The sequence below is a fragment of the Columba livia genome, chromosome Z (assembly GCF_036013475.1).
Source record: "Columba livia isolate bColLiv1 breed racing homer chromosome Z, bColLiv1.pat.W.v2, whole genome shotgun sequence".
In the NCBI taxonomy this organism is placed as follows: Eukaryota; Metazoa; Chordata; class Aves; order Columbiformes; family Columbidae; genus Columba; species Columba livia.
Genome location: NC_088642.1, coordinates 40554536 through 40576925, shown reverse-complemented (window position 1 = coordinate 40576925; position 22390 = coordinate 40554536). Strand labels below are relative to the sequence as shown.

Below are 22390 nucleotides of genomic sequence, written 5' to 3'. Positions count from 1 at the left end.
ATTTTTTGAGGTGGAGGAAGGTTATATTTCAACTGACTGTAAGAATGCCACTTTTAGATATATTATTTCTGGAATTACAGTGCATTGCAAAAACAATGGCGTGACTGAAACCTCTTGCACAACAGAATACCTGTACAATTCCTATATTCATATTGTTCAGCAGAAAACAGCAGGTACCTAGTCCTCAGCTGCATTTTGCGAGAACACAGAGGAACACATTAGCAAGAAACACAAAGGAATACATTGGCAAGAAAATTTATTTTTTCTTCTTTTTTTCTTTCTGGCAACATTTCATTCTTAAGACTAACTGTGCCTCTATGTCAGAACTCATGCTGGAGTGAAAAGGAGGTGTCCAGTCCCAGTAACAGCTCTACAATGGTCAATTTCCCAATTTGCTATTGGAAATACAGAGAAGAAGCTGTGACAATCTGAGTCACCTCTGCTGCAGCTTATTTCACAATACATAGTAAACTAGCCCATCTGTTTACCTAGACATAGGCCATTACCAGAAATAACCTGTTGCACTGACTGTATAAACACTGCATGAGTATTTCAAAAGCCGTATTTGTGCTAGCAGGTATTGAAAAGCAGAGACCAGTTCTTTAGCTGTCACTACATGCCCCTCTTAAAAGAACCTTAGACCAGTGATAGATAGACCAGTGATAAATCAGCCAGGTACAGCTGGGGAGGTAGGCTATTGGTGAAGTTCCTTATCCTTCCTCCGTGTTTCTCTAGCCTCTCCTACCTCCCATTTCTTCTTCCAGAGTTTGGCAGAGTCTTTATTTCTGAAAATACAATAAACAAACAAAGTGTTCTATATTAACTGATACAATTTTAGATGCAGGAAAAGAAGAGTTAATCGGCAAACTGCTCTCAAAAGGCAGTTTGGCTCCAGTTCTTTCTACCGAGAGAGGACCTGAAATGTGAGGGATGGCAACAACTGCAGGAGCACCCAATATTCTCTTCATCAGCACAAATGCCATCATGTCCCCTACCTTCCTAGTGGCCTGACTCCTCAAACTCATCTCTGCTTTGCCTGTTTTCTTGCTCTGTGCTCTTTGGATTTTTGCTGCAGAAAAATTTTGAGCTGGATGTTGTTAATGCTTGCTTATGTTAACAGAAATATAGATTGTACTGTTTTTATTGGATTCTCTCTTCAGTGTGTACAAGCAATAATGTCAGTAAAACTGTAGAAAATACATATGCTGTTGTTACTTGAATAAAAACTACTTTTTTACACTAATACTAAAACCCAGTCATTATACATTATATAAAATATTCAACAGTGGTTTTTAAATGCTATCCATGCCAGTGTCTTTGAATTTCCAAAATTATGAATACTGCTGCATTTAACTTAATTTCTTCCTCAATACCAGACTTGGCTCAACCAAATTTTTCAGCCACAAGGAAGTAATTTTCTCCTGTTTCAACATTCCATGGCTGTTCTCAGAAATCTCTTTGGGTTTCAGCTGGCTTGAAATTGGAGATAAGGCTATGTTCCAATTTAGCCAGTGCAATTTCACAAGAGCTACTTGGGTTGCAGCCAGAAGTTGAAAATGTGAAAACAGGAAGATCAATACTACTGCTTGGAACACTGTTTTAGAAACCAGTAGTGTCCAGTTAAAACAATTATCTGAAGATTTAAAGGCAGTAAACTGTAGTAAAGCTAGGGTAAAGAGAGTGTCTCAATGGCACTAACTTTATTTATATCCTCTGACACTCTGGCTGATGGCATTGTCAAGAGGGACAATAAGCTGACTCAAATCCAAGACAGCGACAACTTATTATAGATGTATCATTTACATATTAAATGTATTACTTTAGAATGAAATGCTGTTGCTGGACCGGATGCTGGTCATTTGTTAGTGAGTTTAAGTTATGAATAGTCTGAGTTCAAAAAACACAGGCAGTCTTTCTTTGTATTAACCAAGATTTCACCATTATTAGCAAATATAAGATTCTAAAGAAACACACATGGAAGTTTGAATTTGGCTAAGTTTCTGAACTAATTTCTCCTTGGATCCTGAAGCTCATATGTTGGTTTCTCTGGGTGCCTTACACATTACATTAACAGAATCTAACTAACAGAAATACTATCTTCGGGGAAGGTTCCTTTTCGATTGGAAGTTCCTAGGATAGGTGTTATAGTGAAACCAGCAATAATTTCCTCCTCCATCCCTAGGCAACACATTTAATAAAATACATGCCTTTCTGCCACTACATGCAAATGAAACTTCCAGAAGTTTTTAAGAGCTTGATATAAAATGTGCAGCCATAACAAATATTTTACATTTATTATTGCCATTGTTTCTTTTCATATTTTGTTTTATTTGACATTTCACTTTTGTTATTGTCATTGTTTCAAATGACAGGTGCTACTTCACTACTATTTTGCCAGGTATATTTTCCCAGGTATATCTTGCCAGGGTATACAAAAAATTATTATCTTGCAGTTTCTAATAAGGGTGTTTTTCTAAAAAGATTCAAAGAACAATTGTGCAACATGTAATAATGCCATAATTAAAAATAAACAAAAGGGCATGAGAACTTTGGACATGACCCCACATTTGTTTATTAAAGCACAGCAGCTTAACAGAAGCATTTTGTCTTCTACTACTGCTTTCTGCTGCTTTTCTCCTTTTCTGCTGGTGCTTGGATTTTGGAAGTAATTTCTTGATGGAAACCCTTCCAGGGAAAGAATGGGGCAGAGTGGGATGGGTGCAATGGCCATGGGACGAAAAGATCTGGCAAGACAGCCAGCAGCAGAGGGTATCTCATCCACAGCATCTGTGCCCACCTGCAACCTCTTCCTCCTCCTTCAATTCTTCCTCCATGCTGGGGCCCAGTGAGGGCCAGTGGTTCCCATAGGAAGAGAGTTGAGGGGAACACTCTGGTCAGGGCCTTGCAGCTAGGGCCCATGGGACCACCACAGTCAGAAGCAGGGGGCACCATGAGCAGCCCCAGCCCTGGGCATCAAGGCATCTGCCTGGGGATGAGGATGGCTGCAGTGGGGCTCAGCTTGGCAGAGATCACGGACGGGCAGGGCTGTGATGAACTAGAGAAGGTCCCTGCTGTGGCATCACCTCAGCAGGGGCTGTTGGCTCTAGGGAGCTGAGATGGGGTTCTGGGCTGTGGGCAGGTGAGAGGAGCCCCAGGGACGCCAGGCAGGAACACTGATGGCCAGCAGTGCCCTCAAGACACTGGCAGCTGGTATAAAGAGTAATAATATGTAGCTCTTTCCAATAGAAGTCACTTATCGTTGCTTAAGGCTTTTTAAACACCATTGCTCTGGGAAAGTAAAACATGCCATGTCTGCTCCATCTTTCCTGTGCCTGTCTTGGATATTTACCTATTTGTGGAAGCATGAGTTCCTCTACTGAACTAAAATGGAGTCACATTCAGGTTTGTATGTGGGCACCTCTAGCTTCTGTTTTCAGGAATTAGTAATTGTGCAAGAACTAGAATGTTAAAATATCAGTGAAACTAGACAGCTGATTTCACATGGCCTAGCAATAAGGAAAACCTTACTATTTTATGTTTGCATTTCATGGATAGAAACTAATTTTGTAAGTATAATGGAATTTCCATTCACAAACAGAATATCTGTCTCCAGTAATTGCAGTAGCAATTGAGCAAAAACATTAAAATGGAGAAGCTAAATACTAGATGTTATAAAAGTTTCCTGGACTTCACAACCTGAAGTCTTCTACCCAGCTATTTCTTCTTCTTAAAGACCTTTTAGCAAAATAAGTTACTAATGTTTTGTTAATGAATGATTCATTGAGGAAGCTTTATTGACATCACAAACTGTTCCTTCTTGCTAGCAGAATTAGAAATGAAGCCATTTAGTTGCTCTTTGAATAAAAGTAAACTGTAAAAGGTGTATTGCTAAATTGCTTGCACTTAAAACAGGACTTCACTCTAGAACTAATAAACTATATTCCTGCACTTCATTTCCTCTCCCTAACACCCCCCCTATATGTCCACATAGCATAGACAAAAGCAAATTCCCCATCTTTTCTCTAAAATCCTCCTGCTCCCATTTGAAGTTACACTGTCGTTTTCACTTTCATCCAAAACTGCAAGGATAGGGTTGTTAATTCATCTCCTAGCCCTTCTCACATTCATAGGTCCATTCACTGTAGTGCTTAGGAAATGCTGACAAGATCATTTTTAGGCCTGTCAGTTAGACTGTCATCTTTATCTGAATAGCTCTACTTGATTATTCTTCTCTTCCCAGACAAACTGAAGGTCTGTTTAATTTTGGTTTGTTTGGGGTTTTTGGGGGGTTGTTTGTTTGTTTGTTTTTATTATTATTTTTTTCTGTTTATTTATTCTGATCTGTATTATACCTCAGTCCTTCTACTTTGTGTCCTTATACTTCAAGCAATATATTGATTTATTTAAGAATATATGGTACTATTCTTCTACAAAAAAGGGATTGCTTCATTAATCCTCAATTTTTTTGTATATTGAATTGAACAAATGTCTATATTAATGATGCATTTGCATTCTTGGCCTTGGCTGTTCTTCTGGGAAGCCAGCTGCTGCAAAATGGGAAGAACATACTTTTTTTTTTTTTTTTTTTCCAATAGATAACTTGGATATATTACTTCTAACTTCAGACAAGTAAGACATGAGTAAACTTTGTAATTAGCATGTGAAGACTGTAAGACAATCTCTGGTCATTTTTCTTAGTCCTGACACAACTAAATGTATACAGAATATGGGAACATGCTAAACACAAAATGCTAGACTAGTCTAGTTAAAGAGATACAGAGAATTCCACTTGTGTTCCATATACCCGTATTTGGGATCTCAGAAGCTGGCGAATATCATAGTTTAAGTACTGGTGAGCCTATATAAAAATGTACCAAGGAAAACACATTGTAAATACTAGATTTATATTTAAGAGATTATATCTGATTCTTAGAAAACAATGAAAATCGAATTGCTAGGAATACTTATTTTTGGATGAATAAAGGAATGTCTGTTGTTACCATGGCTTTCATAATTTTAGAACTGAAGTGAGAAATAGAGAATCCAATATATTTACATATACACTCAGGTTAATTCTGCTCTTCCTTTTATACGAATCAACTCTTGTGAAAAGAAGCAGAAAGAGAACAGTGTCCCACAGATGCCAATGATTCATCACTTGCTTTCTAATAGTCTGAACCAAAACCAGGGTCATTTTTAAAAGAATACTAATGTGAATATTTGACAATATATGCCTTGCAATCTTGTTGTAAAGGAAGGTAACCTAATCTTTATGACTCACAAAGAACTAAATATTTTTAGTTTCAAATTTATATAACAATTTTTCAAACTTAAAGATACTAATCAGAGAGAGCAGTGAATCATCAAGCACAAAATTATGGACATGCTACCGAACAGGCTGCTGAGGATGCTCTGTTGTAGGAAATCAGTTCTTACAGAGAGTAACTAGATACATGCAAACAGTAGGAATTACTCATTCCTTCAGAACTCAATTGTGTTATTAAGAGACGGCCTTTAAAGCTTTCAATAAATTCTAATCTGTGTGTTTATACAACACAAATATCCTGATTTGGCTAAGTCTGTGTATGTTGCAATTTGACCTTCCACACCTGCTTCCCCAGGTGCCCCTCTGTAATAAGTTTGAGGCCCTGGATCTTGAAGGAGATGTAGGTGAGGATGTGGTGCAAAGCCTGCCTACAGCATCACATAGGAAGAGGCAGTTGTCTCCACACCTCAAGGCGGCCTCCGATAAGAAAGAAAGAAGGGTAATTGTAGTAGGTGATTCCCTTCTGAGAGGAACAGAGGGCCAAATATGCAGAGTAGACCCTCATCATAGGGAAGTTTGTAGTCTATCCGGCGCCCAGATCAGGGACATCACCAGAGCACTCCCCAACCTGATGCACTCAACAGACTACTACCCACTGCTGATCTTCCAGACAGATGGGGATGAAGCTGGATCCCATAGTCTGAGGGGAATGAAGAAAGATTTCAAGGCCTTGGGACAGTTGGTGAAAGAGTCTGGGGCGCAAGTTATTTCTCTTCCCTCCTTCCATTTTCAGGTGATGACATGGGATGGAATAGAAGAATTCAGTCCATAAATGATTGGCTACAGGACTGGTGCTACAGGAAGGGCTTTGGATTCTTTGATAATGGCTGCTTTTATAAGACACCAGTCCAAACAGTGATACATGGGATAGATTTATCTCACAAGGGCAAAAGGATGCCGAGACAGGAATTAGTAGGGCTCATTTGGAGAGCTTTAAACTAGATTCAAAGGGGGACAGGGCACCAGTGGGGCAGCACTCTAGAATTGATGAAGGCTGGGAGGCAACCCTGGACTTCAGTAAGGCCAACTTTGGCCTTTTCAAACAATTGGTAGGGGAAATCCCACGGGAAATGGTACTTGAAGGTAAAGGGGCCCAAGATAGCTAGTTAGCATTCAGGGACTGCTTCTTCCAAGCTCAAGATCAGAACATTCTGACACGTAGGAAGTCAGGGAAGGGAGCCAGGAGACCTGCTTGGTTAAACAGGGAACTGCTGGGCAAACTCAAGTGGAAGAGGAGAGTTTACAGATCATGGAAGGAGGGGCTGGCCACGTGGGGAGAATATAAGGCTGTTGTCAGAGGATGTAGGGAGGCAACTAGGAAAGCTAGGGCCTCCTTAGAATTAAACCTGGTGAGAGGGGTCAACAACAACAGAAAGAGCTTCTTCAAATATATGACAGATAAAACTAACACCAGAGGCAATGTAGGCCCACTGATGAATGAGGTGGGTGCCCTGGTGAGAGAAGATACAGAGAAGGCAGAGTTACTGAATGCCTTCTTTGTCTCTGTCTACTCTGCCGGAGGCTGTCCTGAGGAGCCACATACCCTTGGGGCTCCAGAGGAAGTCAGAACAGTGCAGGAGTTCACCTTAGTTGATGAGGATGGGGTTAGGGAGCAATTAAGCAATCTGGACATCCATAAATCCATGAGTCCAGATGGATGCACCTGCAGTTGCTAAGGAAGCTGGCTGAGGTCATTGCTAGACCAATCTCCATCATATTTGCAAAGTCATGGGAAATGAGAGAGGTGCCTGAGGACTGGAGAAGAGTCCCCAAAAAGGGCAAGAAGAAGGACATGGGTAACTATAGACCGGTCAGCCTCACCTCCATCCCTGGAAAGTTGGTGGAACAACTTATCCTTGGTGTCATCTCAAGGCATATCAAGGATGAGAGGGTCATTAGGGGCAGTCAACATGTCTTCACCAAGGCTTAACTAGCCTCATAGCCTTTTATGAGGACATAACGAGGTGGATGGATGATTGAAAAGCAGTGGATGTGGTCTATCTTGATTTCAGTAAAGCATTTGACACAGTCTCCCACAGTGTCCTCACAGCTAAACTGAGGAAGTGTGGTCTGGACGACCAAGTAGTGAGGTGGACTGCGAACTGGCTGAAGGAAAGAAGCCAGAGAGTTGTGGTCAATGGGGCAGAGTCTAGTTGGAGGCCTGTATCTAGTGGAGTGCCTGAAGGGACCAGTACTATTCAATATATTCATCAATGACTTGGATGAGGGAATAGAGTGCACTATCAGCAAGTTTGCTGGTGACACCAAGCTGGAAGAAGTGGCTGACATGCCAGAAGGCTGTGTTGACATGCCAGAAGGCTGTGCTGCCATCCAGCAAGACCTGGACAGGCTGGAGGGTTGGGGAGGGAAAAAATTAATTAAATACAACAAGTGCAAGTGTAGAGTCTTGCATCTGGGTAGGAACAACCCCAGGTTGCAGTTAGAGGGCAGTGTAGGGAAGAGGGACCTGGGGGTCCTGGTGGACAGCAGAATGACCATGAGCGAGCACTGTGCCCTTGTGGCCAGGAAGGCCTATGGCATCCTGGGGTATATTAGAAGCGATGTGGTTAGTAGGTTGAGAGAGGTTCTTCTTCCTCTCTACTCTGCCCTGGTGAGACCACACCTGGAATATTGTGTCCAGTTCTGGGCCCCTCAGTTCAAGGACAGGGAACTGCTTGTGATTCTGTGATTTATATTTCTGTTAGGTAGAGTTTTTGTAGAAAAACTTAAGCTAGTCCTCAATTTCTGATTTAAATGGGAAATTGTTTCTCTTCAGAATTGTTTTCCCTTTTGATACTCTTCATGTGGACTATGTCTGTCTACTTCAAAACGGAATAATGAAAACATGACATGAAATGGTAATGTAAATAAGCAAAAGCTTTTAACTCTTTCTTTTGTACTGAAATGATAAACTATGGTGCACAATTCATGTCAATTTCATGTGTCTTATTAGTTTATGCTATTTAGTATCTGTGGGTTCATAACACTTACAAAAACACTGTCTAAGTATTTGATAATAATTACAGTCTTCATAAACTAGCAAGAAAGCTTGTGTCAGCCACCCTCCTGCCTTCCAGCTACCTGATCTTTTCATACAGGGTACTGTGTAGACAAAGACATGAAAAGGACCAGTGATGAATTTTACCCACTGTGTTTATTGACTGTGTTTGCAAAGTTAGAATGAAAAGGAACACTGTTGTAAAATTTCTAGGATGTTTTCCTATTGAAATACTGTCACAGACTGTCCCTACCAGGAGAATGAAGTGACTTTCCCTTTTATACATAAAGTCTCATTGTCTGCAGTAGCAGAAAAAATGTGATCCTCTCTTCTGCTGAGGGATATCTTTTGTCTCACAGAAGACACTGCCAATTTTTTTTACATTGTCTAAAATTCATTGTTTCCTGAATTACATCAGCAGGTCATTGCATTATTCCAGCAGTTTTATTTTAGTTTTGGTGTTGTTTAATGTAGTGCCTTTAGATGTGTGTAACTTAACACTTAATTTTTAAATATACCATGCTTAGGAGGGGATTTCAGTTATCTAAAAATCTCTGGGATGCTCTTTGGGTGTCCTCAGATTGTTCTTGTTTATAGAGGATATTAGCTATTTAAAATATTTTTTTTTTTTTTTCTCTCTACATAAACTCTGCTAAACATCAGCTTCACTAAACAAGATTGACACATAGTTTTCATTCGGTGAAATTCAAAAGTATACCCCATGCTTACAGAAAAATATTCTGCTTCTCTTCTGCAAGAATTCCTTTGAAATGATGAACAAAAACCATGCAGAGACATTTATATCACATTTTCATAGGTAAGTGTAAATGAATGCTACCCATATAATCAATGGTATATGGTACATGGTACATAATTCTGTCAGCCATAATATTATCATGTTAGGATATTCTAAGAACTTATTTATTTCTGATTTGTGGTGTAGAATCTGTCATTGTCTTTAAAAAACAACAACAACCAAAACAAACCAAACCAAACAAAACAAACAAAAACCCAAAACATAGAAGAAAATATCCCTCTGTGACAGAGTGAGCTCTGAAATCACTAATCATTTTTAGGGTTATGAACTCTTTTGCAGTACTTCAGTGATGTATGTTATTTCCTGAATGGTTTAATCTGTATACACAGATCTCTTTTCAAATACAAATGGAAGCCACAAAAGAAAACAGCCTTTTAGGTAGATAATTCAATTTTCCAGTTATTTTTCACATCACATTTCCCTCTTTTTATCCTGTTACAAGATAAAAAATAATTCCAAGCTTTAACTTGTTCTGTATACAATTAAACATTGTATATCACGTACATGTGAAAATCCTTCAGCAATAGTTGATGATGGCATGAAACATTTCTTTACAAGGGCATGCTTTTCACGAATCTGTCTTTGAAAATATTTTCATCAAACATACATTATATTGGTTACTGAAAGAGGTGACTATGCAGAAAACCTTAGTGTTATGATTCGTACTGCAAGGGTAAGTCGATGTTCCCACAGGCCATCTGCTATTCTTACCTGGCAATAATGTTTATATATAGAAAGGAAATTCTACTCATTCATCTTCCGATTATTTCAGAACTGGACAAGAATTAACTACAAAATACATAAACGTTCAGCTCTTCCTAGAAACATCTTTGAAATACAAAAGCAAATGAAAAAAAGTTCAGACATATACTTTGATATAGTTTTCATTATTTCCTAAGAAAAGTATCCAAGAAATAATGTTCCATTTATATTAATTTTTTTTACATCAAAATGGTCTATATGCTATAGAAAGTATTTCTTGAGGCATATACATACATACAATAAAAACATAGAACACCTGTATACTCATACACACACATATATGTACATCCTGGGAAGCAAGAATGTTTTGTTAGGCTTATGGATACTGAGACAATTCCAGCTGACTGGACTGGAAGTTGTATATAATATGAAAGATTTATTTTTGTTTATTTACATACTTCTGTAAGGTATTTCTTCCTTAGAAATATTTGAATATATCAAGCAACTTTGTAGTTTGTGACATCATGACAAATGATGTATGAGGAGGCTAACTGGGTAAGGAAACCACACGAAAAATATTCTGCCACCACTAAACCCTAGCTTCTTTCCACCTGCAATGTAATAATAGAGCATTCTTTACTATAGTACATAGTCAACATTGAAATAACAAGGCTGAAAAAAGAAAAAAAAGGAGCAGTACAAATACAATATATCTGACACAAAACAAATGAAACAAAACAAAACAAAACAAACCCCAGAAGATTTTAAATTAGTCCACGTTTTTGAATGAAAAGCCAAATTAAAAAACAGTCTTTGTAGCTAAGGCTGGATATGTCATGTTTTATTGGAAAAAAAACAAACCAAAACAACAACAACAAACAGCAAACTCCAGCCCTACAAAATACAGCTGAAAGTGACTGTGGACTACTGGTCACGGTGTGTGAGAAGAGTGTTCAGTTTTGTAATCCTGAGTCCTGTCATAGCAAATATGAGGAAATAATGAAACAGGTCTCTTGCAAACATACTTGTAGTACACCAGCATCTTCTTGCACAATCTACCCCTTCAATAGTACAGTATCCCGTTTTCTGTTTATAGGGAACAAATTCAGAGATAAGCAGAATCACTAGAGTGAAACCTTGCAGTGCAAAGAAGACTCAATTTGGGGAAGCTAAAGAAATCTTTAAACCTGCTCTTGCTAACAAGCAGGTTTAGTTATGAGTAGACGTAACTGCCAAGAGGAAGTTTTGTAAATTTGTATAAAGAGTCTCCTCTAAATTGAGGGTTCATTTTTCGGCATCTGAAAAACTGGGGGAAAACTGGTCATCTTCAAAGACAATGTAGTATTTTAGGTTTTGTAAAATTTGTGATAATAGTCTGTGCTCTCTTCTGTTTGCAGCCAATATGATAATTGTATGTGACAAAGCTAGAGCTTCCAGTATATAGGAGAACTGTGCCAGAATGCAAAATAATCTTGATAAATTGGACAACTGTTTTAAGAGAAAAAAAAAAAAAAGAAAATAAATTCCAAAGACTGAAATTAGTTGCTGCACAAATATGGAATGTGAGCCAACTGCTTGGGCGACAGTTTCTTAGAACAGCATGTGAGTTCATAGTGGTTTGCAAGGCCGACCATATGACTAATGCCACATGTTTGAAAAAAAAGAAAGAATACCAGTTCAATAGAAAGAAGGAGAAGCTTTAAGAAGATGAAACAGTCTTTTCCTTCTACACTGCAATAATAACGTATTTGGGCATTGATAGGGTATTTTGGCACAGTGCTTCAGGGAACGTGTGGATCAGTAAGTATCACAGCCTCTACTGAAAATCTAGCATGTGTCTCTTTGCCAAACTTGATGCTACCACAGTGATGCCTATGCAAAACAGAAACTTTCCATAATGGGCTTTTAGCTTACACATGTCAAGGAAGCAAGCTGTAGCTCAGCGTAGTCTGATAAACGTAACTCTTTGCTCTATATTTCCTATTTTAATTTGATCATGGTGGATATTACAGATTGTTCATGTTTCTGAAGATCACTTGAATTATTGTTTTAATGAACGTTTTTCAACTGTTTCAGTGTCTCTTCAGACATGAGGTAGACTTTGAACTGTAACCAAATGGCATGCATGAAGAGGCAGAGAAAAAGCAAGAGAAAAAAAGGGAATATTTGCTGCACAACTATAGAGGGTATGACAAAGTATGTGTATTAATTGTTTTTGTACTTTCTTTACTTACCACGAGATGGCATTAGTTAGTGTTTACTGGGTCGAGCCTCTAAAATTAAGAGCTGTGGTCCACAGGTTTGGAGAATGCATTAAAAGAGGGAAGTTTTGTGTGTTTCTCTAATAAAATGCAAAAGCCCTCAAAATAAATTCTGTATTTAACAATGCAATATGAAGAAAACCATTAGTTAAACTATTTAGAGGGCTCTGTATGTAAACTGGTTCCAAAAATGTGAACTTAAGAATCCAGATGTTAAGTTATCAAGTTTATATTGCTTCAGTGTTCAGTACTGCCCTGGAGGATATGTTACTGGATATGGCTAAATGTTCAAATGAAAGTCAGGATCAGAAGGTAATTTTATATCCTCCTACTCCATAGCAAGTTCACCAAAATTTTCATTAAGTGGGTTCAACTAAGGAGTGTGAATTTAGTTCCCAGTTTCCTGAAGCTGCATAGATACTTGGATTCTGAATTTCATATTTTTTTTTAAAAAAAAAAGTAAAATGTTTATCTGGCTTATCTACACTGTAGTTTTCCTTTTAGAAGTTCTTTCGCAGACCTTTCTTGGGCTAGAGATGCACACCTGTAACATGTTGAACACTCACAGACCAGGAGCAATAGATATAGAGGAAGAATTTTAAGAGTAACATCTGTCACAAAAGTAATTTCTTTGATGGGTGTATTAGGAAAGCAGAAATCTTCGTGTAGGTGTGAAAAAAAAAAATAGCAAGGAAGGAAGCTGTTAGAAGTCAAGGAGAAGGAAATCCCAATAATGACGAAAACCAAAAGGAGCCTCTGAGCAACAGAAACTATTTCAGTTGGTTTAAATAACTGTATTGGTATTTCAGAATATATCCAAACCTCAAGACTTGGGATTGCAGCCGTGTAATACTCATACTGTCCAAATTGTTGCAAAACATTAGTAAGGACTGACCATCCATGACAGGCTTGGTCTTTACACAGCCTACGAAGATGAAACAGAGATGGAGAAACTGTCATCTGCAACACAGTAGTAGTACATGGAATCATTACTCCCATAATAAAAGAGAGTAATAAGGGAACTTCTCTAGAAATATCTTTACAAACTTTAAATAATGGATTTTATTAGGAGAGAAAGGGTTGTTATTAAATCAGAAAGCAGATGGCTGGATATTATATACACTGTGTTAGCTGGTTTTGGAATAGGCTATGTCATCTCTTTTACTATTGTTTGCAATTGCTAGTGCTATTATAATTATACAGCATCAAGGTTCTCTGCTTCTCTTCTCCTTAGCTGTGTGGGACAGTGATTCTGGTCTCCTTGTCCATTTAATTGCATTAACAAAAAATCAGAATGGCTCACTTGAAGTCAGTATTGTTGTAGCGATACAAAAGTGAAAGGAGAAGTTGAAGTTCCAATGGAAACAGAAAATCTAATTTTAACTCTCTTAATCAAATAGCTGGCAGAATGCAGTGCTTTTGTTCTATCTGGATAAGTGATATAAATAGGTTGCTGTTCTTCTGGCAAAATACTATATATATTATCAAAAAACATGTAAAAATGAAAAACAAGTGCAAAACATAATAATTCTATTTAGACAGAGAATTCAGTTCCTGTATGTTGGATTTGGTTCTTTACACAGTAAAGTTGGTAGAAGTATTTCCATTGCTGTTGGTAAAACCAGAACTAGGTGCACCATGATGGTGAATGACAACCTGACAAGAGAGGAGCAGAGAAGTTTTGACGTGCAGAGGCTGCTGCTCTGAGTAACAGGGCCATTCATGCAGTTCAGCCTGAAAACAGAACAGACACAACATTTACCATTAGAGTCCATACAGTATTTTAATTAAGGGATAATGTAATTTGCATACAATTGTGTCCCAGGATAACAGTGTCCTGTTGCTGGATGGAAGCCCACAAACCAAGACAGTTACTGAACATAAACACTGAGATGCAAATGTTTCCAAAGAGCAGACATTTATCATTGCTCTATCATTTAATTTCAACTCTTTCTGCTAGAGCAGGTGGTTTAAAAATGAAATAGATCAGTGAACATGGATACATCATAGTGACAGTTGTTGACTGTTGATCCGACTATGCCCACAGGAAGGAAATTCCTTCCTATTATCTGTTGCAGAGAGAGGTTTTTCCTCTTCAAATAGAAGGAATAGGTTTTGACCCTGTATCTCAAAATGTCCTGAAGCTTGGCTTACTTTGACAAAAGCTCTTGCCATCTTCCTAGGGTTATTTGCAGCTCTGATCTACAGCCTCACAGCATAGCTGCATAAAGCACCTTCCCATTTGCATTATTTAAAATGACACCACATGGGTCAACTTTATTATTTATATATGTCCAACATGTTAGATGCTCCACCGTAAACAGGGACCTGATGGTGCTACAAATGCATCCAAATAAGTTTCCAGAGTTTGTTCTCTATGTAATTTAACTGTTTGCTAAATGTCTGTATGTTTCCATATGATTTAAAGCTGTTTGTATTGTTATGTCTCTTCTGAAACAAATATTTCAGTTTTATCCATAGATAAGCCTGGTATTCAAGAATCTGGGCAATAGTTATGAATTATATTTCTAAATCTTCTTGCTTGAATAATAAATGTTGACAAGAGTCATGAAAGCCAACAACAGAGTGTAAGACAAAGACCTCTTCATAGGCATACAAAGAACAGGAATAACGAAGCCTGTAGTAGTTTGGCCTGCTGATCAGTTCCTACAAATAATGTTTGTTTCAAAGCATATGAGTAACAGGTGGGTATCTAGCCCTTTTAGGCTTTCTTCAAAAATCTCTAAGGCTTCACATTTTCTGTAAAACTGAGAGACAATAGCCTGGCATTAAACAATCCCTTAAAAGGACTGAAAGTTAAATATTCCAATGTGGCTGTATGGAAAACATAGGCTGTCTCACTGGGAAAAATTTCCTGGCCAGAAGACTTGCAAGATTGTGGAACAATCTCCACATGAAAGTGATGTAGCACCTTAGATCCTTCTAGTTGAACTGAAGAGATCTCTGATGCGACTATGTAAAACAAGTTCTATTATGAAGAAGAGCCTGTAATCTGGTTATGAATTCAATGGGAGTTTTGCATAATCTCCAGTGGGCCCAGGTTCACATCTTTAATATAGTAGACTTAACCAATCACAATTCTAAAGGTAAGAGGTTGTTTTTATAAACTAAATCCAGGACTTTCCTTTTTGTTCCTAGTGCCAGAAATTCATGCATAACGTAAGTGGAAAGCTGCATTTTGTTATTTTTACCTCAAATAAACTCAGATGTTTTTTAAAGGATGTCATTCAGTTTGAAAATGCTTCAAGTTTTTTAATAGCTTTCAAAACATATTTTATAGCCTTCTTCTAGAAGTCTTACAAAATAAGAGAAACTCAGTATTTGGAAAGAAAAAATAAATAAGTGGCAAAAACATTTTTCTCTTCTTATTTATGATTGCTTTGAAAGATACAAACAAGATGTCCAGAAACTCCACTGGCCTTCATATTTTATTTGCACTATGGCTTTTTCCATCATACTGACAGTATACAAGGCCTTTAAAATGGAAATAAGTTAACAGAGTTGTTCAAGAGGTTCTTGATGTAAATGAAAATCAGGTTTAGTGAGCTCGAAGAAAGCTGAGGAAAATTAACCCTGGAATGAAGTAAGTTAAGTGCATTTCCCTGAAATAAATGCTAATTACACAAGGGAGAGAAGATTCAAATGAGACTCTGAATCTTAGCACACAAGAAGCCAAATGTAAGCACAGGCAGGTATCACTGCAACACACAGGTTACCCTAAAACAGACAAGCAGTCCCCAGTCTCCTACATGCATATATTGATTTTACTGCTACAGATGATTTTTTGTTCCATATATTAAATAGTACATTTTCCATTTCAGAGAAATTATCAAAATCTTGTTCTGAATCAGCTCTGAAAGAACTTTGTCTACTATCCTAAGAGATTCAACTTACTGAGGCACTAAATCCATTCCTGTCTGCACTGTTCACAAAATTGTAAACATACCAGACAATCTAACAGGGGAACCGCATGCTAAATTCAAGATGGTACTTCTTTTTTCTTTCCATGAACAGTCAGAACACAAAGCAAGTGGCAAGTGTTATTTGTTCTTCGACTGTTCACCAACACTTGGGAAAAAAATACATTTCAAGAGTGAGGAGAATTTATTATGAACTTCGCCACCTGACCATCAGCAAGTGTCCAAAAAGACCAGTGCAAAAATGGACACAATTTTCAAGAATTTCTTAAGGAAAAGTTACAGAGGCTGGCAGGCAAACTACTTCATTTGTGGCAAATAAATTTGAAGTCTTACCTCTGAATCTAGACTCCTCTTTTCACTTAAGCTGATATGCTTCAAATATCAGAAGGAAGCAATTTTATATAGTAATTAAAACTAAAGTATTATCAGTGATCGTGGGAGAAACTAAGAATATTCTCATTTATCTTGGCCTAAAGCAAAACCGTCAAGATTTATTAGTATGCTTCCAGCTCTGCGCACCCCCCCCCCCCCTTAATAAGAGCATAGAACTGTAACATAAATCTCTATGAAGCCCCTGGAAACAAACAATCCTCACTGAACTACACTTTAGCAAATCTTATTCCTCAAAATAAGTGACAATTAGAGCATTACCATTGGAGGTTTGATTTCTGCTATAGGATTTAGCTGCATGCATTCATATATATGTGTAACTGAGGAAAGGTTTACCTAGAGTAATAGCAAAGATATCCAGAATAGTTTATTACAGGAAATTTTGCCAACTCTTGCAAAAAGTAAACCTACTGTATATTCCTAACAATAGTATTCTGCATTTCTGGAGAAGTCTTGCACTCTGCTCCCCACTTATGAAAAGAAATCATAGCAATAGTCTTTTTGGAGACATATGGTATGAATTTCCAAACAGCCAACAGATTTTATTACTAATTTGTTTTTACCATCTCTTTGGTGAAGCTAAGCTATGTAGTCAGCTAGTCCTTATTTTCCAGGAGTTAGGGTTCACAAAAATGAAATTTGGTGATATGAAAATAGTAATTTAGTAAAATCAGAGCTGAAACAAAAGGCATGGTTCAGTACTACAACCTGCCTACCTTAAAGAGGTATATCTACTTGTAACAGGGGAAGAGAATTTAAGATTAGCAAGCAGTTTAAAGAAAAATCTCAGAATAATCAGCTGAAAAACCCCTGAAAAGACAAATGTTTTTAAAAAGTAATACAATGCAAGTAAAATATACCAGATTATATGGCATTTTGAGGGACCCTGTTAATGCTTACAGCAAGATGTGGCTAATATTAAATAATTAGTTCTCTCATCAAGGAAAGGAAGGACCCAACAAACTGAGTTCATCAACTGTACAATCAGCTGTCCTCAGTGAACTTCAATATAAAGTTCTGTGTTATGGAAGGTGTTTATTGATGTGATACTTAAATCCATATTTGTGTAAGACCATACCTTTATGGCTCTACAACTTCCCTGTGAACTCTGTGATAACTTACTGGTTCCTGAACTTAAAAATGAAACAAAACAAACAAAATTTCAATAATTCAAGAGTGAGAAGATGCTTTTTCAGTTCTAGTTTGAATTAAGCAGTATACCAAATTAAGTAATTTATAAGACTGTAATTGTTCTATCAGTGACAGATGAGAATAGCTATCTAGGCGGTTCTCCTTTGAAGCTCATTAGAGAAAATTTAACATAATGAGTGACAGTGTACTCACTAAGAAATAGACATGTTTGGAAGATTTAATCCAAATAGAGAAAGTTTGCAGCCATTAACATTTTTGTAGAAAAGGTTGCAACACAAATTCCCCCACACCAGAACCTTAGATTCAGACTTGTTGTCTCTGCTGGGTTATTCATGAACGTTTGCAGCTGGTGCAAATGAGTCATGCAAAGCTGCAGCAGAATTCTGTTTTCTTAAATGTCTCATTACAGCATGCGTCAACATGGCAACGTTACAACTGCTAGGCACACAGAGACACAAGCAGACATTAACATCTGAATTTCAGCAGTGATTTTTATATCAGTGTTTTTCACACAGAAATGAAATAGAATCTGAACAACGTGGTTTATTGCAGTGTGAAGTGTTTCACTGTCTAAGTGTCAATATCTAGAAGATTTTTAAATTGAATGGGGATTTTTTTAATATTTCCAGAATAAATAATAAAAAATAAGGCTTTGATTACCTAGAAAAACACACTTTACTAATTTCAAGATACTATTTTTTAAGATGCCTGCATTTTCAGAATGGATCACATTTTGTTCACATGCATTATAAAATCATTAAATGATATTTTCAACATAAAACTGAAACATAGCTCTTTCAAAGAACTGTTTCACTGTTGTTCCTGTGGGAAGTGTACTGTACTGCAGAAAGCTTAAGGAATGAAATACATAAGATAGATATGTATGTATCAGGAAAGTCAAACCACAGAATTTTCTAAAAACATCAACATTGTTATGCAAAACAGTAATTGGCAGTCTCCTGCACTGATAAACCCTATACAATGCTGTACATCATAAGCTATTTTTTTTAGTTAGACATATAAGTCACTAGATTAAGCTGTGAGTGACTAGCTTTGCAAATACCAAGACAAAAAATAATTTTGTTATGCCTGCTGGAAAAATCTTTCCTCTCTTACCACATGCATTTAGTATCTCTTCTTAATCCTCTTTAGAACCACAAGAATCCCAAGGGATCTCACATATGACATGCTCGGTTTCCTTTAAATATATACATAGCTATATTTTACACATTTTTTTAATGAATAATAATAGGATAAAATTAGATATGTTAGCAGTTTTCATGGAAGCATGACAAAACTGCAAAAGAACCAGAAAATCTGAGGAAATTATGAATACTAATATTTCACTTGGTCAGTCTAACATGCAGATTTGAAAGCACTGAAGCTGTAACCTGAAAGCACAAGAATTAAAACTAAAGAATGTTTAAAATGTAACAGGTACATTATTTGAAAATTATAGATTCACAAGAAATGAAGGAACAATTTTCCATACATAATTTATTAAGCTCAGTCTATTGAATCCTGCAAGTAAAATTAATAATTAGCCGAGAATCAATGCATTTTTAGTGCTATTTCCAGTATAGCTATTTTTTACTGCAATAAATCTGAGGAAAAGCAAGATTTTTTTAAAAAAATAATAAAATGTTTCAATATGCTATGACTTTAAATTAATTTATGTTGAACACAGTGGATAGCAGAGTCAATTCTTGTTGCCATGACAACAGACACTGAAAATTTAAACATCCATTGACAGGCTGAATTCCCTGCAAAGAAGATATTTTGCATTAAAATGATATACCAGTGAAACATCAAACAGATCTACATGCAATTGACAGGCTGAATTCCCTGCAAAGAAGATATTTTGCATTAAAATGATATACCAGTGAAACATCAAACAGATCTACATGCAAACTATTTATGTTAAGCAGACAGCTTGATTATAGCTTATAAAGAATATAACTATTCAGACACTAAGTTTATTATTTTGGCTTAAATTTCTTTCAGTGACCTGGAGACCAGTAAGTAAAAAGATCAAGTAGATAATTAACAAAGATTCTTGAAGGAAGATATATTTTAAGGGTGCAATTGTCTTATCTGTCATGTACATTTGATTAAATCATCTCTGCTATGTCTATCATTCCATACACAAAATGAAGCCTCTACATAGAGAAGACTGTTCTTTGCATATTCATTATAGGCAGAGCATTTGGAAGCCTGATAATGCATAAGTATTTCTCAGAAGATTGTTTAACAAGTTATGAAATTACTGGATTTGAGAATGATTATGCTCTTCTTGCACCCAGTAGAGTTTTTGTATATTATACAGCCTCATGTATTCTAAATGCAAAAGAATTTTTTGTACCTGAGCAAAAAGTTTCAAGTCAAAGGTATAAACAAACTTGATCGGAAAGTATTTTAGTACCTACCAGTCAAACTTTCCAATAAAAGGATACAGGAAGGGTAGGCACGGAATGAAACCACTGTCATGATTTGTACTCTGAAAAATCACCATTTGACAGTATATGGAGCCGAAGAGGCTGCTTTTGAGCTGGTGGGCAGAAACCCTCCCACAATATGACACCTTCTTTTAAGTGGCTGTCCTGCAAAAGAAATAGTGCACGTCAGTCTAACAAAGCTGTGTCTGTTTTTGTAGAAGAACAAATCACAGATAGCTCTAACCCAAGAGGATTTAATTAACTGTTACTATTTCATGGTATATTTAATTAATACATTAATACTATGAAAATATTACCATGATTTATGCCTAATTTTTTATTTCCTTCTTAGTATTCCTCAAATAGTCCTTTTCAATTCCTAACACTCCTGTTTTTTACCATCTGTGAGACTGGACACAAAGTTCAGACCTTGTGAGATATATCTTGGATAATTACTAATATTTATGAAAGTAATCACTTAATCCTCCTCAATATCAGGTTGTTAAGAAATTTATAAATGGACTCCTTGCATTTACCCTAGACATTGCTGAAGCACAACATTTGGGAGAAACATCAGGACTCGCTGTTGGCCTCCAGTGCACCAACAGGCTCCGCAACCTCCTTCTGTCTATCCATCTCTCCTTTGGGTTTGCCACCTCTGCTCATGCGAGCTCTGACATGGTGCAGATGTGCTCACAAGTCACTGGGAGCAAAGCAGCATAAGCTGGGGAAGGCCTGGTGGGGGACTGTGCCTGCTTCTGCTGATAGTTTCATCGAGCTCTGTCTCAAGCCCCTGGTCCTAGCTTGAGCTATGCTGCAGATATCCCTGTGCTCCTGTGCCCAGCCGTGGACATCCTTGCACCCAACCCTGACAACTGATTTCCTGGCTTCACCTAGCACCTACCTTACCACCACATGCGGTGTTGGTCCTGCTGGCTGTCCCTGGCTACAGTCGTTGCTCCCTGATCTTCCCCCTCACTGGTCACTGTGGGGCTGTACCCTGTCCTCCTGCTAACTTTGTTGCCACCCTCAGTGTCTGGCTCCACAGCACTTGCACAGCAGCCTTCTCCTGCTGTTCCCTCATACCCTCCTTACTGAACTGCTGATCTGAGCTTTTACCGTGTAAGTTTCTTGGGTTACTTAAAGAAGAAAACACCATAATTTGTTTGAATGTGATTCTGTTAGCAACACAAGGAAGAAATTAAGCATGAAGGACTTCAGGTGCTGTGCCCAGTAACAGCACAATAACACCACATCGTTGCAATGACAAATCCAGAATAATGTGCTTTCCCAGTTGTAAGATAGAGTTGGGACCCTCAGCTTCTTTCTCATGTCAATCAAATCTTTGCCTTGTGGACTTTTTTTTTCCCTGGACAGTGAGAGCAAGGTCTTTGAGGAAAGGCCATCTTTGTTATCTTGCCACGCTACTGCTGGTACACTGTGGTGGGGGTTTTTTGCAATAATTCATCCCTAGTCACACAGCAAGGATGAGCTGGTAGCCAACTACCTCTTTTCAGGGCTTTCAGCAAACAGAACTTGAAAAGATATGCCCACACAGAGAAACATTATGTGTTTGTGCTGACCTTTTGGGAAGACATTGAAAAGATGAGAAAATGGAAATATTTTACGAGCAAAATAAGGCAGCTCCGGGCAGAAGCAAAGTAAGGCAGCAGCTTGCCTAGAGTAGGAGAACATCCACTGTTCATCAGTGCTCCTTCTGAAGGAGACGTCAAGACAAGTAGGATACCCCTGGGGATATGAGAGTGAAAGCAGAGCATCCCTTGTCAGAAACAGATGGTCTGATTATGATCTAGGAACTGCTTCAGGAACAGTCATGAAAACAAATTCTATTTTCCACTGTTCTGCTCACCAGTTCCTCCTGTTTTGACTACTGTCTTCCTTCCATGGCAACTGTAGATGAACTCTGTCCCCTCTGCCCCACCTCAAGGACAGAAATGCTTGCACCGTTGACACGCCTTCACTAGACATAGCCCACAGAAGATAAGGACCTGCTGCAAAGAGGAAACTGATAATACAGGATGTTCCAGCTTAATCTTATCAAATAACTCCGCTTTTTTTAATTAAAATGAAAGCTACACTATAGTATGGCAATATATCTGTTTTGACCCGTCAGGGAACTGCATAGGTAGCTCCTTCTGGCAGCCATGGCCCATCCCACCACCCCAGCCAGGGGCAGGGCAGATTGGGGGCACCAGGGCAACCTCAGCCCTGGGCATCAGGCACCTCCCTGAGGACAGGCCAATGGCCTATGGCTGGACACATCTTGGTGAGGCCCACGGACCATCAGAGCACAGCAGTGGGGAGCTGGAGACACTCCCTGATGTGGTGTTTCTGGGGCAGGGGCTGA

The 22390-nt window shown here is 37.9% G+C and overlaps 1 long non-coding RNA gene across 1 annotated transcript; it reads right to left on the bottom strand.

Annotated features, from left to right (window-relative positions):
- Positions 1–9229: 9229 nt before the first annotated feature.
- Positions 9230–20187, bottom strand: LOC110359108 (uncharacterized). The gene is made up of 2 exons (XR_002414041.2): positions 20014–20187; positions 9230–13838 (listed from the first exon to the last, which is right to left on the bottom strand). It is a non-coding gene; the product is annotated as an uncharacterized LOC110359108 (long non-coding RNA).
- Between the last annotated feature and the right edge of the window lie 2203 nt (positions 20188–22390).